The following is a 15990-nucleotide window of genomic DNA, read 5'->3' as shown; positions in this document are numbered from 1 at the left end:
AATTACAACCAGGCAAGAGTCACTTCTAGCATAGTCTATGCCCTTTGCCCCATGGTGACTTAGTGATTTTCAGTATTCCCACTTTTACAGAGCAAGTTTTAAGGGGTCTGTGAAGTTACTTTAGCTAAATTAGATATTATAAGTAAAAATTGGTGGTTCAACTCAAAGGATATTTATATGAAAGAAATACTGAGCAGCAATTTGGGTATAGAAAGAAACTTAAGAACTATCTACATTCACACCAAAATCCACATAGAAAGGCCTGCCCAGATGCAAAAATACTTTTGGGCTTATGAAAAAACTGAGGTGGAAAAAAAAAGCTTTCCTCAGGAGAAAGACAGCATTAGTTATTTTTTAAAAGGCAATTTTGCTAAGTTGAAAATCCATTAAGTCAATGAACTATCACTTTCTGAGTTCAAAAACTGAGACTTTTACTTGCTTAATTGTCCTTGCACTCAGTGCCTTCAAACTAAAAACGATCATTTTTTTAACACTTAAAAAACCCACTTCATTCTCAAAGACCTTTGCATCTCCTCTTCATGCCATCTATATATATGTACTTAACATTTTTTTTTATTTCCTTTTCCAAAAGTCTTAAAGAAAATAAAGATCTAACAATTAGGGTCTTAAGTTAAAATCTGATAACACTTTTTATTCATCTCAGTTTCTGCATCCCTAACTGCAACAAATTGAGTGTCTTCAATAACTCTGAATAGCTTTTGACAATTTGAGAGAAAAGGGTGCTGATTAATCTACTGAGTCATTGACTTGTACTGGGTGACACTAGGAACTTGAGGAAGAGATGACATTGATAAGACGAGGAGGCAACATTGATAAGGCCAGGAGGCAGGGAAATACTGGGTAGAAGACGGCAGAGTTCCTGACGAGGGCTCCACCCTTAAGCCTAGACCCATGGCCCAAAGTGAGAACCATCTCTGTTTTCTTGGCCAAATGTTGCCTTTTGGCCCACCTCACCCCCTATCCTGTGCCCATAAGAACCCCAGACCCCAGACTCAGCAGTCATACACACAGAAGAGAGAAGTGTCTGAACATCGAGAGGAGAAGAAACAGCTGGACATTGGAGATGATGGTCGGAGAGGAGTTCAGCTAGGGACTGCTGGACTCCAGGGGAAGATTATCTTCCCACTCCACCCACTTTCCAGCTCCCCCTTCTGCTGAGAGCCACTTCCACCACTCAATTAAGTCCTCCACATTCACCACCCTTCCATTATTTATTGTGACCTGATTCTTTCTTGATACCAGACAAGAACTAGGGTACCAAGAGGGCAGGGTATAAAAGGCTGTCCCACTCACCCTTCACTGAGCTGGTTAATACTTAGCTGTCCATGGACAGCAAATGATAAAAGAGCACTGACTGCAACACCTGCCCTCTGGGGCTCCGGGGGGTTGCAGACATCCCCTCCCAGACAGCAGAATTAAAAGAGCGTTGTAACACACTTGGATGCTGCCACGGGCTCGCACAGAATCTGCTCCTGCCAGAGAGAAGCAACCGGTCAGTTCCAGTGTTCGTTCGCTTGGGTTCCCATACCCATGTGCTAATGTGCTCCCTTCCATAAGGGACTGAGTGCTGCACGCGAGTAAAGGAGTCAACCCCTTCACAAGTCTTGCGAAGGGGTCAAGGGAACTCTCCCGTTTCAACATCACTATCAAACATTTCAGAAGCATTTACATGTGCTGTGGTGCTGGGACTACTACATCCTGGACAAGACCCTGCACGCGTCTTACCTGCCCACCAACCATACTTAAACTTCCCCAGACTGACCCAGAGCAGCAATCCTGCCCACCCCCCACAAGCCCTTCACTATCTAAATAAGCATCTTCCCATTTTCAACAAATATTTGTTGAGCAATTATTATATACCAGGCACTGTTTAAGCTTCTCACCTTCACAGAATGCACATTTAAATAGCGGGGAGGGAGAGAGAGAGAGTTACGATGGCATCTCATAACCTCCAGAGTTCGGTACTACAAGTAAAAAGAGAATCAGATGTTGTAAAGACAGAGTGACTTCACTGGGTATCAAAAGAGCTAATGAGGGAAGGCTCCTTGGGCTGTTTCAGATCCTGTGTTGGCTGCCTTTCTTCTGCTGTGCCACAGCTCAGAAGCTAGGTCTGAATTCCTGTCAGAAGAAACCAAACAGCTTTTTTAAAGAATATTGTGAAATACGTGAGAATATGCAAGCGTGTACACTTAGCATGTAAACACTGGAGGACAAAAGAGAGCTGAAAAATAAGAATATCTATTTTAACAAAACTGGTGAAGTTGTTAAAATGGCTCCAAAATATAAGGGTCTTGATTTTTGCCCCCTTTCACCCTAAGAGCCAGGAAGGCAACTGAAAAGTTACCATGAGAGGTTTGTCTGATGTCCAAAATCTCCAGGATAATGCTACCATCCCCTTCTGCCCCTAAAAGACACAGTGTCCTGGGAAGAGACAAGATGAATGTAGTTTAAGGGGAAAGGGTGTCAGAGGGGCCATCAGAGACTTGGCAGGATCCAGTTACAGCCTCACCTGGAGGCCACATGGTCTCCACCTTTGGGCTTCCCAAAACTCCAGAGAGCTACAGCTCCCAAAGAAGGAAAGGGTGTTTCCTTTGGTTATTGGAGTCAGATGATGAAAATGTGGTTCTAATTTGTTCCAACCATTGCTGTGTTTCCAATCCTATGTTAGGCTTGATATTGATTTTTTGTAACCTTTATTTTTTTCCTTTTTGATCCTAAGCAGCCGAAAAAGTGAAACATAGTATTAATCACACAAGCTTACTGAGTTGATCCCGCTGTTTATGACGTCTCCTTCCTTCCTAAGGTCCCGTAAAATCTGGGCAGGGTGGCAGGAGGGCAGTTGAGGGAATATTCAGCAACCCACATATAAGCCCACCAAGTCACTTTCCCTTTGCAATGATCTGGATTATACAGGGCATTTCACAGACCTTCACAAGGTCCTTTGTCACATAATCCTGTCCCTGATTCAAGACAGAGTTGCTAAAAAGGAGGGATTTCTCGTTCTCAGTTTCATCACTTGTGTTAATAGATCGTATTGGCTTTTAACAGAAAAAATAAAACAGAATAGATTTAAAAAATACTTCTGTCTGAACCTTTCTTATTTATACCGTTTTTGGACTTTCACGATAATTGTTTTTGTGTCTTACTTTCTTTTTTCCTACGAACCTTAAACATTTTTTCCTTAACTAAAACATCTTCAGAATATATTCAAAGTATTTTGTTGAGCCTATGTATGTTGCTAATGCAGATGAAAATTCTGCACAAAATAATACAATTGCTTATCAGTCAGGAGTTGACCTAGGTCAACAGTTTCTACTTCTTAATGGCCACGGAAACCATTTTTCCAAAGAGAATCTCATATGGGGTACCAATACATAAAAGGATAACATTTGGATGTTCTCACTGAAACAGGGACTAAAAGGTCTAATGTCCTCTCTCTCTTTCATCTTTCCCTGGCCCCCATCCTTTCATACCCACACACCACACAGGCCTCCCCCACACACGAGAGGTACACACACCACATGCCGACCAGCATCCTGGCTTGGAGGAACACGATTTTAGAGCCACAGCTCTCAGGGAGCCTCATTCCCTCTAGTCTCATGAGACCACATTGTATCGGTGGCCACACCAGATATCCTGAATATGATTATCTTTTCAGCATGCCCACCACTAGACTTCTGCATATTCATCTTCAAAGACCATCCAAGAAATTTAAAAGGCAATGCATTTAACTCTTGTTTATTTCTCCTTGCGCTTTTATGAAAACTGAAATAAAGATCAATTATTGTAATAAAGTTGCTTAGAAGAAAATTAGAGATATCACCTGGTGCTGCTCTTAGGTTTAAGTTTATCGTTAATGTGTTAAACAAATATTCACTGAACTCCTCCTACAGGCAAGACAGTTAATTGTCTAAGCCAACCAGATTAAGGCAGCATGGTTAAATGGAAAGGATATGATCTTTCAGTGTTGTCCCACAGGCCTCAGTTTCTTCATCTGTAAATTGGGGATAATGATGTCTAACTTTCAATGTGTTTGCGAAGCTCAGTGAGATAAAGCGTACGAACATATCTGTTCTAGTACTTGGCCCAAAGCATACTAAATTTCCCTTGGGGTGGGGTGGGTGGGGTGGTGTAACAAGTTTTCTGTGCTGGAATCACAGGGTGGAGAGTAAAGCCTGCCATCTAGTGGCCAAAGTGACAGCCGCACTTCACTTCCTGTAGGGTTGAGTCTCAGAGGTTCCCAAATTTGGATGTGCATCAGAATCACCTGCAGAACCAGATCCCTCTCCTGGAGATTCTGATACTAGAGGTCCAGGCCTTAGCTTCAGAATATCTAGTTTTAAGAGGTCTCTCAAATGATAGTATGTCACCTGCCGATCGTAAGTTGTTTGACATCACTAACCTGAGGTTTCAGGCAGGAGAGGCTAGTAATTGAGAAAGGTTATTTTAAGCTCTTCATAACAAGGAATCTTGTGCCTGCAGGACTGCAAACACAAGAAAGCACTTTATTAAAGGGTCAATTTCCAGGCATGCAAAGCCAAGCAAACTAAGCTAAGAATGATCCCATGGAAAAAAGCAGTAATTTTTGCTCCTTCTATATAGTATATATACTTAAGATTGAGATAAGCCTACAAAGAAACACCACACTTACCTTCTTCTCACAGTTATTCCCTGAGAAACCTGGAAAACCCATTATATCATTTCCACACATTTGACAAGCATTCATCCAAAAATATATTAATTTTGCACCAGCTACGTTCCAACAGCAATGTTTGTCCTTGAGAATATCAGTTGCATAAGATTGACTCAGTGCATTCTCTTACAGATCTTATGGGCTACTTAGGAGACAGCAAGTAATAGAGCTATTGAAATAGAATCTGCAGTGTGAAGACATAGTGTGTGGAAGGTGTGGAAGCACAGGGAAATCCATCTGTATGAGTTTCCTGTTACTACTGCAACAGACTGCTACAAATTGAGTGGCTTAAAACAACACAAATGGATTATTTTATAGTTCTGGAGTTTAGAAGTCCGAAATGAGTTTTACAAGGCTAAATCAAGGAGTGTGCAGAGCCGTGCTCCTGTGGACACTCTATGGAAGAATATGTTTTCTTGCCTTTTCCAGCTTCTGGAGCATCCACAGTCACATTGCCTCTTTGATTCTGACTCTCTTGACTCCTTCTTATTGGGATCCTTGTGATCACACTGCTCATCTGCATCATCTAAGATTATTTCCCCATCTCAGTATTCTTGACTTAATCACATCTGCGAAGTCCTGTGGCCACACAAGGTCACATATTCACAGGTACGGGGCATTAATGACATGGACATTTCGGGGAGCCAGTACTCTGCCTCTCACATCATCTCATCCAGACTTGGGGAATCAGGGAGGCTTCCTAGAAAAAACTTCTGAACTGAAACTTAACTGATAAAATATTATATTTCCAGAAAATGTGGGATAAGTGAAGGAGGAGGGTCAGTCACAGTGAAAAGAAGACTTCCTAAACAGAGGAAAACGGAGATGACTCAGAGCTGAACCAAAGAAAGTGCTTCAGCCAGAAATAAACCCAAGCATTTGCAGTCAATTGATTTTCAACAAAGGCACCAAGAACACACAATGGGGAGAATCTCTTCAATATGTGGAGTTGGAAAAACTGGATATCCACATGCACAAGAATGAAAATGGGCCCTCATTTCACACCACATACAAAAATCAACTGAAGATGGATTAATGGCCTTGGTGCAGTGGCTCACGCCTGTAATCCCAGCATTTTGGGACACCAAGGCAGGTGGATCACGAGGTCAGGAGATCGAGATCAGCCTGGCTAACATGGTGAAATCTCATCTCTACTACAAAAAAATTAGCTGGGAGTGGTGGCACGTGCCTGTAATCCCAGCTACTTGGGAGGCTGAGGCAGGGGAATCACTTGAACCTGGGAGGCGAAGGTTGCAGTGAGCCGAGATCGCACCACTGCACTCTAGCCTGGGCAACAGAGCGAGACTCCATCTCAAAAAAAAAAAAAAAAACCACAAAAAACAAACCAATAAAAAAAGGTGGATTAATGACTGGAATTTAAGACCAAGACCTGAAACTATACAAGAAGAAAACATAGGAGGAAAACAACATGACCTTTTTCTGGGCAATAATTTTTTGGATATGACCCCAAAAGCACAGGCAACAAAAGTGAAAACAGACAACAGGATTACATCAAACTATAAAGCTTCCGAACAGCAAAGAAAACAAGTAATAGAGTGAAGCAATGACCTATATATTGGGAGAATATATCTGTAAATCGTATATTTGATAAGGGGTTAATATCCAAAATATACAAGAAACTCAAATACGTCAACAGCAAGAAAATAAATAACTCCATTATAAAATGAGCAAGGGCCTGAACAGACATTTCTCAAAAGAAGACACACAAATAGTCAACAGGTATATGAGAAAATGCTCAGCATCACTAATTATCAGGGAAATGAAAATTAAAACCACAATGAGAGATCACCTCACACCTGTTAGGATGACTGTTCTCAAAAAGATAAAGGATATAAAGTGTTGGCAAGGTTATGGAGAAAAGGGAACCTTTGCACACTGTTGATGGGAACGTAAATTAGCACAGTCACCATGGAAAACAGTATGGAGGGTCCTCAAAAAACTAAAAATAGAACTACCATATGACCCAGAATCCCACTGCTGGATATACACCAAAAGAAAGGAAATTAGTATATCAAAGAGCTATCTGCACTTCCATGCTTAATGCAGCACTATTCACAATAGCCAAGATATAGAATCGATCTAAATGTCTATCAATGGATGAATAGAAAAAGAAAATATGGTATATGTACAATGGAATACTGTTTGGCCATAAAAAGAATGATATCCTGTCATTTTCAGCAACATGGACGAGCCTAGAAAACAATACGTTAAGTGAAAAAAGCCAGTTACAGAAAGACAAATATTCCATATTCTCACCCATATGTGAGAACTAAAAAAAAAAAAAGTTGATCTCATGGAGGTAGAGAATAATGTTTACCAAAGGCTGGGATGGGTAGTGGGGAGTAATGAAAAGAGGTTGGTTAATGGGTACAAAAATACAGTTAGAAGAAAGAAAGCCTAATGTTTGATAGCACAGTAGGGGGACTATAGTTTATCAACAGTTTATTGTGTATTTTTAAATAGCTAGAAGAGAAGATTTGGAATGTTCTCAACATAAAGAAATGATTAATGTTTGAAGTGATGGACATCTCAATTACCCTGATTTGATCATTATATGTTGTATGTTTATACCAAAATACCACATGTATCCCATGAATATGTACAATTATTATGTAGCAATAAAAAAGCAAGTCAGGTGGCTAATGCCTGTAATCCCAGCACTTTGAGAGGCTGAGGTGGGTGGATCACCTGGACCAGCCTGGCCAACATGGTGAAACCCCATCTCTACTAAAAATACAAAAATTAGCCCGGTATGGTGGCAGGTGCCTGTAATCCCAGCTACTAGGGAGGCTGAGCAGGAGAATTGCTTGAACCCAGGAGGCAGAAGTTGCAGTGAGCTGAGATTGTGCCCCTGCACTCCAGCCTGGGCGACAGAGTGAGACTCCGTCTCAAAAAAAATAAAAAAAAGCAAGTGACTCCATCACAGTCCTATTTTTATCTTTTTCTAAAAATAATGAAGGCTATTAGTGAAAAAAGGGTCAAATTACAATAAGGTCTTTAATAATATTATACCAGTGTTAATGTCTTGTTTGTAATTATTGTACTATGGTTTTACAAGATGTTCCCATTAGGGGAAGCCAGTTGAAAAATGTAAAGGAACTGTAGTATTTTTATAACTTTTTTGTAGGTCTAAATTAGTTCAAAATAAAACAGATTTAAAACTTTGGGGAAAAAATTAAAAATAAAAAAATTCATAATAGCGTAAGTGGGGGGAAGTGTATTTGGGGAAGAGATTAGAGGGAGATGAATATTAAACAAGAAAAATTATTTTTCATATAATGAAATGTTTCCTTTGGAATAAATAATACTTTTTTAAAAAATAAAGTGCTTTAGGGCTGTGTGGTGGGTGGGGGAAGGAGGAAATGGGAAGGCCCTAAAAAGTAACCAGAGGTCAGATAGTGGGGAACAATGTCAACAGCTGCATATGGGCTTTGGGATTTACCCTAAGGGTAGAGGGGAGCAGCTAAAGAACTTTAAGTAGGAATATAATTTTACTCTGGTGTGAAGTGAAGCTTAGAAAAGGGCATGGCTGGAGGCCATTAAGGAAATCCAGATGAGAGATGACAGCTGCCTGAACTAAGGGCTCTGTGGTAATGGCACAGGTTCATAGTGCAAAGCCCTTTCACCTACCAGCTGTGTGACCCTCTCCAAAGTACTTAACTTTTCTGCACCTCAGCCTCCTTATGTGTAAAAGTGGGAATAATGCTAGCACTCACCGGAGCTTACCCAATAGTATTGTTCTGAGGGTTGTATGAGGAAACACATACAAATAACTTATTACAGGGCCTGATACATAATAAAGGTCCAATAAAATTTAACATTTGCAATTTAACGATATTTTTAGCAGGAAAAAAGGGAACTGTGGGATTTGAGAGATGCTTAGGAGAAACAAGTAATAGAAGAAAAGACAGGCTGCTAACAATAGGGTGAGATCGACCAGGAAGCCCAGGCTAGAGCTCTGGTGATGAGCTGGGCAGCTGGCCTGGTGATGCTGCAGGTGATGGTGGCTCAGAACACAGAAAAGCCTGGGTGTGCGTGTGTGTTGGAGGACAGGGAATGATTGCTTCTGTTTTTGACACATTGTCTGTGAGAGTGATTTTGAGACTCCTAAGAAAAGAGGCCCAAGAGACATTGTTTGGATGTGTTTAGAAAGATTTGAGCTGGAGATCTCTACTTGAGAGTCATTAATTGAATCCCAGAGAGTGAAAGAAATCACCTCGGAGCACATAGTGAGGAAAGGAGGACCTAGGACAGAACCCTGGAAAACATGGATGAAGAGGCCAATTGCCCTCTCATGCCATTTATCACTTTACTGTAGTTGTTTAATGTCTCTGCCACATAAACCCATTAGACTGCAAGCTCCCTGAGGGCAGTCACTGTATCTAACTTGGTCACCATGTATCTCCAAAGAGTAACATCTAGATGGCACACACCTCACTCAATAAATATCTCCAGTTCAATGATTAAATGATAGGCACCCTTTAAAGCCACAAAAAGAATAATAAGTATAATATATAGGTCTTTGAAAGTTTGAGCATGAAAACAATTAGTCTTGAGCAATAGCAAATTGTATTAGAGAGTTTATAATGTTGGGGTGTATGAGAAGTTGGTAAGTAAAGGCAGAAGAATTACTCTAAAATGAACCATGAGGGAAGAATTGCCAGAATGTGGTTATTGGATGATGATGATGATGATGATCATGATGATGGTGATGATGATGACGATATGCAAAAAATGAGACTTCTGGAATGATAGTGTTATTAAGAATAGGACAAATGGTCACCTATATCCCCAGGTGATTCAAGTACAATCCTTAGTAGAGGTATCTTTCTGACTCAGTAGTCCTGGGGTGATTGCAGCCCCACATGGGCATCCTAGGCCAATATCTAAAATACTCCCTTTTGTGTATTTATACATTCATTCCACAAATAGTCATTGAGCATGCCAGGACACAGAAATGAGTGAGACATCATATTCCCTGTGTCTAAGAAATCATCAGTGTGATAGAAAGAAATGTAAACAAGTTAACAAGCTACAATATTGGTTTTATAATCTGGATGTGGAGCACTACATCAAAATTTCTTTATCAAACTCAATAATGACCTTCATATTGCTAAATGAAATAATTCTATGTCCTCATCTTACTTGCCCCATCAACACCATCGGACACAGTTGATTACTCCCTGTTTCCATGGTATGTTCTTTCCTCGGCTCCCTAGTTTGACTTCTGGCTTACTTCCTATTCCTTTGTAGTATTCTTCCATGACTCTTCCTCACCACCATGACCTCTCAGCACTGGAGTGCCTCAGAGCTTACTGCTTGGACCTCTTCTCTATCAATAGTCATACCTTGGTGATCTCATTGAATGTCTCGGCTTTAAGTATCATCTCTATGCTGAAGACTCTTACATCAGGTCTGAACTTTTCCCCTGACCTGCGGGCTGTGTAACCAAACATCAAACTGCCCTCCTCATGGATGTCTGTTAGGCATCTCAAAGTTAACATGTCCAAAATCCAACTCCTGATATCTTCCCCAAACCAGCTCCTCCCACAGTCTTCTCATTTTCATAATGGCAGCTTCATCCCTCTAGTTGCTCAGGTCAACAAGCTTGGACTCATCCTCACCTCCCCTCATTCTCTCACACTCCAGAGACAATCTATTGGCAAATCTTCAGGCCTTGCTGTCATGTGATATCCAGGAGCTTATCCCCTCGCCACTCCTGAACCTGCCCATGCCATGGGCATCTGCTTGGAAAGCTGCAAGAATTCCTACCTCTTCTCCCTGAGTCTACACCTGCTCCTTACAGCCTCATCTTAACAGAGAAACCGGATGATCTTGTTGTTTTTTTTATTATACTTTAAGTTCTAGGGTACATGTGCAAAATGTGCAGGTTTCTTACATATGTATACATGTGCCATGTTGGTGTGCTGCACCCATTAACTCATCATTTACATTAGGTATATCTCCTAATGCTATCCCTCCCCCCACCCCCCTCTCCACAATAGGCCCTGGTGTGTGATGGTCCCCTTCCTGTGTCCAAGTGATCTCATTGTTCAGTTCCCACCTATGAGTGAGAAGATGCAGTGTTTGGTTTTCTGTTCTTGCGATAGTTTGCTGAGAATGATGGTTTCCAGCTGCATCCATGTCCCTACAAAGGACACAAACTCATCCTTTTTTATGGCTGCATAGTATTCCATGGTGTATATGTGCCATATTTTCTTCATCCAGTCTGTCACTGATGGACATTTGGGTTGATTCCAAGTATTTGCTATTGTGAATAGTGCCGCAATAAACATACGTGTGCATGTGTCTTTATAGCAGTATGATTTTTAATCCTTTGGGTATATACCCAGTAATGGGATGGCTGGGTCAAATGGTATTTCTAGTTCTAGATCCTTGAGGAATCGCCACACTGTTTTCCACAATGGTTGAACTAGTTTACAGTCCCACCAACAGTGTAAAAGTGTTCCTATTTCTCCACATCCTCTCCAGCACCTGTTGCTTCCTGACTTTTTAATGATTGCCATTCTAACTGGTGTGAGATGGTATCTCATTGTGGTTTTGATTTGCATTTCTCTGATGGCGAGTGATGGTGCACATTTTTTCATGTGTTTGTTGGCTGTATAAATGTCTTCTTTTGAGAAGTGTCTGTTCATATCCTTTGCTCACTTTTTGATGGGGTTTTTTGTTTTTTTCTTGTAAATTTGTTTGAGTTCTTTGTAGGTTCTGGATATTAGCCCTTTGTCAGATGAGTAGATTGCAAAAATTGTCTCCCATTCTGTTGGTTGCCTGTTCACTCTGATGGTAGTTTCTTTTGCTGTGCAGAGCTCTTTAGTTTAATTAGATCCTATTTGTCAATTTTGGCTTTTGTTGCCATTGCTTTTGGTGTTTTAGACATGAAGTCCTTGCCCATGCCTATGTCCTGAATGGTATTACCTAGGTTTTTTTTCAGGGTTTTTATGGTTTTAGGTCTAACATGTAAGTCTCTAATCCATCTTGAATTAATTTTTGTATAAGGAGTAAGGAAAGGATCCAGTTTCAGCTTTCTACTTATGGCTAGCCAATTTTCCCAACAGCATTTATTAAATAGGGAATCCTTTCCCCATTTCTTGTTTTTGTCAGGTTTGTCAAAGATCAGATGGCTGTAGATGTGTGGTATTATTTCTGAGGGCTCTGTTCTGTTCCATTGGTCTACATCTCTGTTTTGGTACCAGTACCATGCTGTTTTGGTTACTCTAGCCTTGTAGTATAGTTTGAAGTCAGGTAGCATGATGCCTCCAGCTTTGTTCTTTTGGCTTAGCATTGTCTTGGCAATGTGGGCTCTTTTTTGGTTCCATATGAACTTTAAAGCAGTTTTTTTCCAATTCTGTGAAGAAAGTCATTGGTAGCTTAATGGGGATGGCATTGAATCTAAATTACCTTGGGCAGTATGGCCATTTTTATGATATTCTTCCTATCCATGAGCATGGTATATTCTTCCTTTTATTTGTGTCCTCTTTTATTTCACTGAGCAGTGGTTTGTAGTTCTCCTTGAAGAGATCCTTTACATCCCTTGTAAGTTGGATTCCTAGGTTTTTTTTTTCTCTTTGAAGCAATTGTGAATGGGATTTCATTCATGATTTGGCTCTGTTTGTCTGCTATTGGTGTATAAGAATGCTTGTGATTTTTGCACATTGATTTTATATCCTGAGACTTTGCTGAAGTTGCTTATCAGCTTAAGGAGATTTTGGGCTGAGACATGGGGTTTTCTAAATATACAATCATGTCATCTGCAAACAGGGACAATTTGACTTCTTCTTTTCCTGACTGAATACCCTTTATTTCTTTCTCTTGCCTGATTGCCCTAGCCAGAACTTCCAACACTATGTTGAATAGGAGTGGTGAGAGAGGGCATCCCTGTCTTGTGCCAGTTTTCAAAGGGAATGCTTCCAGTTTTTGCCCATTCAGTATGATATTGGCTGTGGGTTTGTCATAAATAGCTCTTATTATTTTGAGATACATTCCATCAATACCAAATTTTTTGAGAGTTTTTAGCTTGAAAGGCTGTTGAATTTCACCATTGCTGAGGCTTAAGTAGGTAAACAAAGCTGCTGGGAAGCTCGAACTGGGTTGTAGCCCACTGCAGCTCAAGGAGGCCTGCCTGCCTCTGTAGACTCCACCTCTGGGGACAGGGCATAGCTAAACAAAAAGCAGCAGAAACCTCTGCAGATGTAAATGTCCCTGTCTGACAGCTTTGAAGAAAGCAGTGGTTCTCCCAGCATGGGGAGGTTGAGATCTGAGAACGGACAGACTGCCTGCTCAAGTGGGGCCCTGACCCCTGAGTAGCCTAACTGGGAGATGTTGCCCACCTGGTGCAGACTGACACTTCACACCTCACACCTCACACAGCTAGGTACACCTCTGAGACAAAGCTTCCAGAGCAAGAATCAGACAGAAACACTTGCTGTTCAGCAATATTCTATCTTCTGCAGCCTCTGTTGCTGATATCCAGGCAAACAGGGTCTGGAGTGGACCTCAAGCAAACTCCAACAGACCTGCAGCTGAGGGTGCTGACTGTTAGAAGGAAATCTAACAAACAGAAAGGACACCCACACCAAAACCCCATCAGTATGTCACCATCATCAAAGACCAAAGGCAGATAAAACCACAGAGATGGGGAAAAGGCAGTGCAGAAAAGCTGGAAATTCAAAAAATCAGAGCGCATCTCTCCCTCCAAAGGAACGCAGCTCATCGCCAGCAACGGAACAAAGCTGGATGGAGAATGACTTTGACGAGGTGAGAGAAGAAGCCTTCAGTCAATCAAACTTCTCAGAGCTACGTACCCAGTGCAAAGAAACTAAAAACTTTGAAAAAAGAACGGAAGAATGGATAACTAGAGTAACTAGTGCAGAGAAGTCCATAAACGAACTGATAGAGATGAAAACCATGACACGAGAACTACGTGACAAATGCACAAGCTTCAGTAACTGACTCGATCAACTAGAAGAAAGAGTATCAGTGATTGAAGATCAAATGAATGAAATGAAGCGAGAAGAGAAGTTTAGAGAAAAAAGAGTAAAAAGAAATGAACAAAGCCTCCAAGAAATATGGGATTATGTGAAAAGAACAAATCTATGTCTGATTGGTGTGCCTGAAAGTGACGGGGAGAATGGAACCAAGTTGGAAAACACTCTGCAGGATATTATCCAGGAGAACTTCCCCAACCTAGTAAGGCAGGCCAACATTCAAATTCAGGAAATACAGAGAACGCCGCAAAGATACTCCTCGAGAAGAGCAACTCCAAGACACATAATTGTCAGATTCACCAAAGTTGACTTGAAGGAAAAAATGTTAAGGGCAGCCAGAGAGAAAGGTAGGGTTACCCACAAAGGGAAGCCCATCAGACTAAGAGCAGATCTCTCGGCAGAAACTCTACAAACCAGAAAAGAGTTGGGGACCAATATTCGGATGATCTTGTTAAACCTTCCACTCACTCTTCCACTCAGACTCTACTACTCATCTCACTCTGAGAAAAAGGCAGTGTCTTTACAAGGCCTGGTTCCCTCTTCAACCATAAATTTTCCCCTGCTCCCTCTTCTCCTGTCACACCAGGCCCCTTGATGTTTCCCCCACATGCCAGGCACTTGTTCGTTCTCCTGCCTGGAGCAGTCTTCTCTGATAGCTGAGCAGCTCATTCCCTTATCTCCTTCAGATCTTTGCTCCCATGTGCAGTTGACAAGAGAGAGGCACAACTGACTCTTGTAAGCCAGTCCCAGCACACTCCGGGAGGTTGAGTAACTGGCCTGAAGTCATTCAATGTGTTACCTCTGTGTGATTTAAAGACCCATCCCTTCAAATGTCTGAAAATTTCTGAGAATACGAAAATATCCACGTTGGAAATAGCAAATGATGTCTCCTGCCTTGAAGGTGTGCCTTCCCAGCAAAGCACAGAGAGTGACCTGATTTGCCTCAGCCCTTTGGTGTTGGATGCAGGGCAGAGGGAAAATGGAGGGAATGGCTGCCCCGTGAATGCTGCTCACGCTCAGCTCCTGAAGATCAGACCTGGGCAATATGCTAGATGATAAGACAGTTCTTGACCTCAGAAGCTCGTGAGAGAGATGCTCCACTCAAAATCTCTGCTGGGCAGGATGCAATGCCCAGTTAAAGCAGCAAGTAGACCCAGATATCGGAAAAGAAAAATGAGAACAGAGTTAGATGAGCAGATTTATCAAACCCTGTAATTGTAGAACTTATCAGTCCCAGGGCAGCTGTTTTCCCTTTGAAAGGGTTAGAGAGGGAACATTCTGCTTCTTGGAAGCACATCTAAGATGATCTAAATAAGGATTAAATATATACTCCCAGCCCCAAGTAGCCTGCCAATACGAACCCCAAAATATAAAGTTTGAAGGGAATGAAAAGCCTTTTTAAAAATGCTTAAAATGTGCCAGATACTGGGAGGACTATTTTACATAAATTAGCTTATTTAATCTTCACAACCACTTTCAATTTCTCCCATTTTGCACAGAGGATATTAGGTAAATTGACTCAGGTCAGTGGTAAATGACAGGGTCAGCGCTATTGACCTCCAAAGCCTTGTCCCTCCACTACATCAGGCACTGTAGACAGGTAAAGGAGTGTAGGCATTGTCTCCCACAGAAGAGAAGGCTGAGGACAACGTTGATGGCCCCGCTGAACACTTCTCCTTGAACTTCCTCCGTTCCTCTCTGGGCCACCCATTCGGCAAAGCGGCTGCAGATCACAGCCACTAGAGGGCAGGCACGGCGTGAAAAGCCACTAGCCCTTCCCGGCTCCTTTGCTGATCTTGCTCAGACCAGGGCGGCCGGAAGAGGCACTCGGGCAGAACAAATGAGAACAAATGGCGGTAATGATCATTTACATTTCTCAAGGCTTTCACAGTCCACAAATCCCTTCCAAGTCACATTTCATCTTTGGCACGGCTTTGTCAGGTAGTTTTTTTTTTTTTTTTTTTTTTCAATCATCTTCATTTTACAGAAATATATATAAAGTAATGAGACAGATATCAATGAATCAATGATTTCACTTTCAGTATTTTTTCTAGACAGCAGAGGCTTATTAGAACTGTGGATTCCTCAAGGCAAATTGGTCCATAGGACAAGCAGGCCAAAGCATAGAGGGTAGGTAATTAGAGGGACTGTCCCGTTGAGCCCCTTGCACACAAGTGTTCAAGGAATAGTATTTACTTACCATTAATAAACACAATAACTAAACTAACTGAAGAAAACAGCCTCAAGAAT

At 41.5% G+C, this 15990-nt stretch overlaps 1 protein-coding gene and 1 long non-coding RNA gene across 3 annotated transcripts in view; one reads left to right on the top strand and one right to left on the bottom strand.

Annotated features, from left to right (window-relative positions):
* The window catches only part of LOC106994212 (uncharacterized), a 395709-nt gene extending 389583 nt beyond the window's left edge, over window positions 1–6126 (top strand). For both annotated transcript variants that reach the window (XM_077974173.1, XM_077974171.1), the window contains one exon: window positions 4847–6126. The gene's annotated coding sequence lies outside the window, so the exon portion shown is untranslated. The remainder of the gene's footprint in view (window positions 1–4846) is intronic.
* Window positions 1–15990, bottom strand: part of LOC106994211 (uncharacterized) — a 33112-nt gene that overhangs the window by 3847 nt on the left and 13275 nt on the right. The window lies entirely within an intron of this gene.

The sequence above is a fragment of the Macaca mulatta genome, chromosome 17, assembly GCF_049350105.2.
Source record: "Macaca mulatta isolate MMU2019108-1 chromosome 17, T2T-MMU8v2.0, whole genome shotgun sequence".
Lineage (NCBI taxonomy): Eukaryota > Metazoa > Chordata > Mammalia > Primates > Cercopithecidae > Macaca > Macaca mulatta.
The sequence above is the reverse complement of the archived record's forward strand: the minus strand, read 5'-3'. Positions and strand labels throughout refer to the sequence as shown.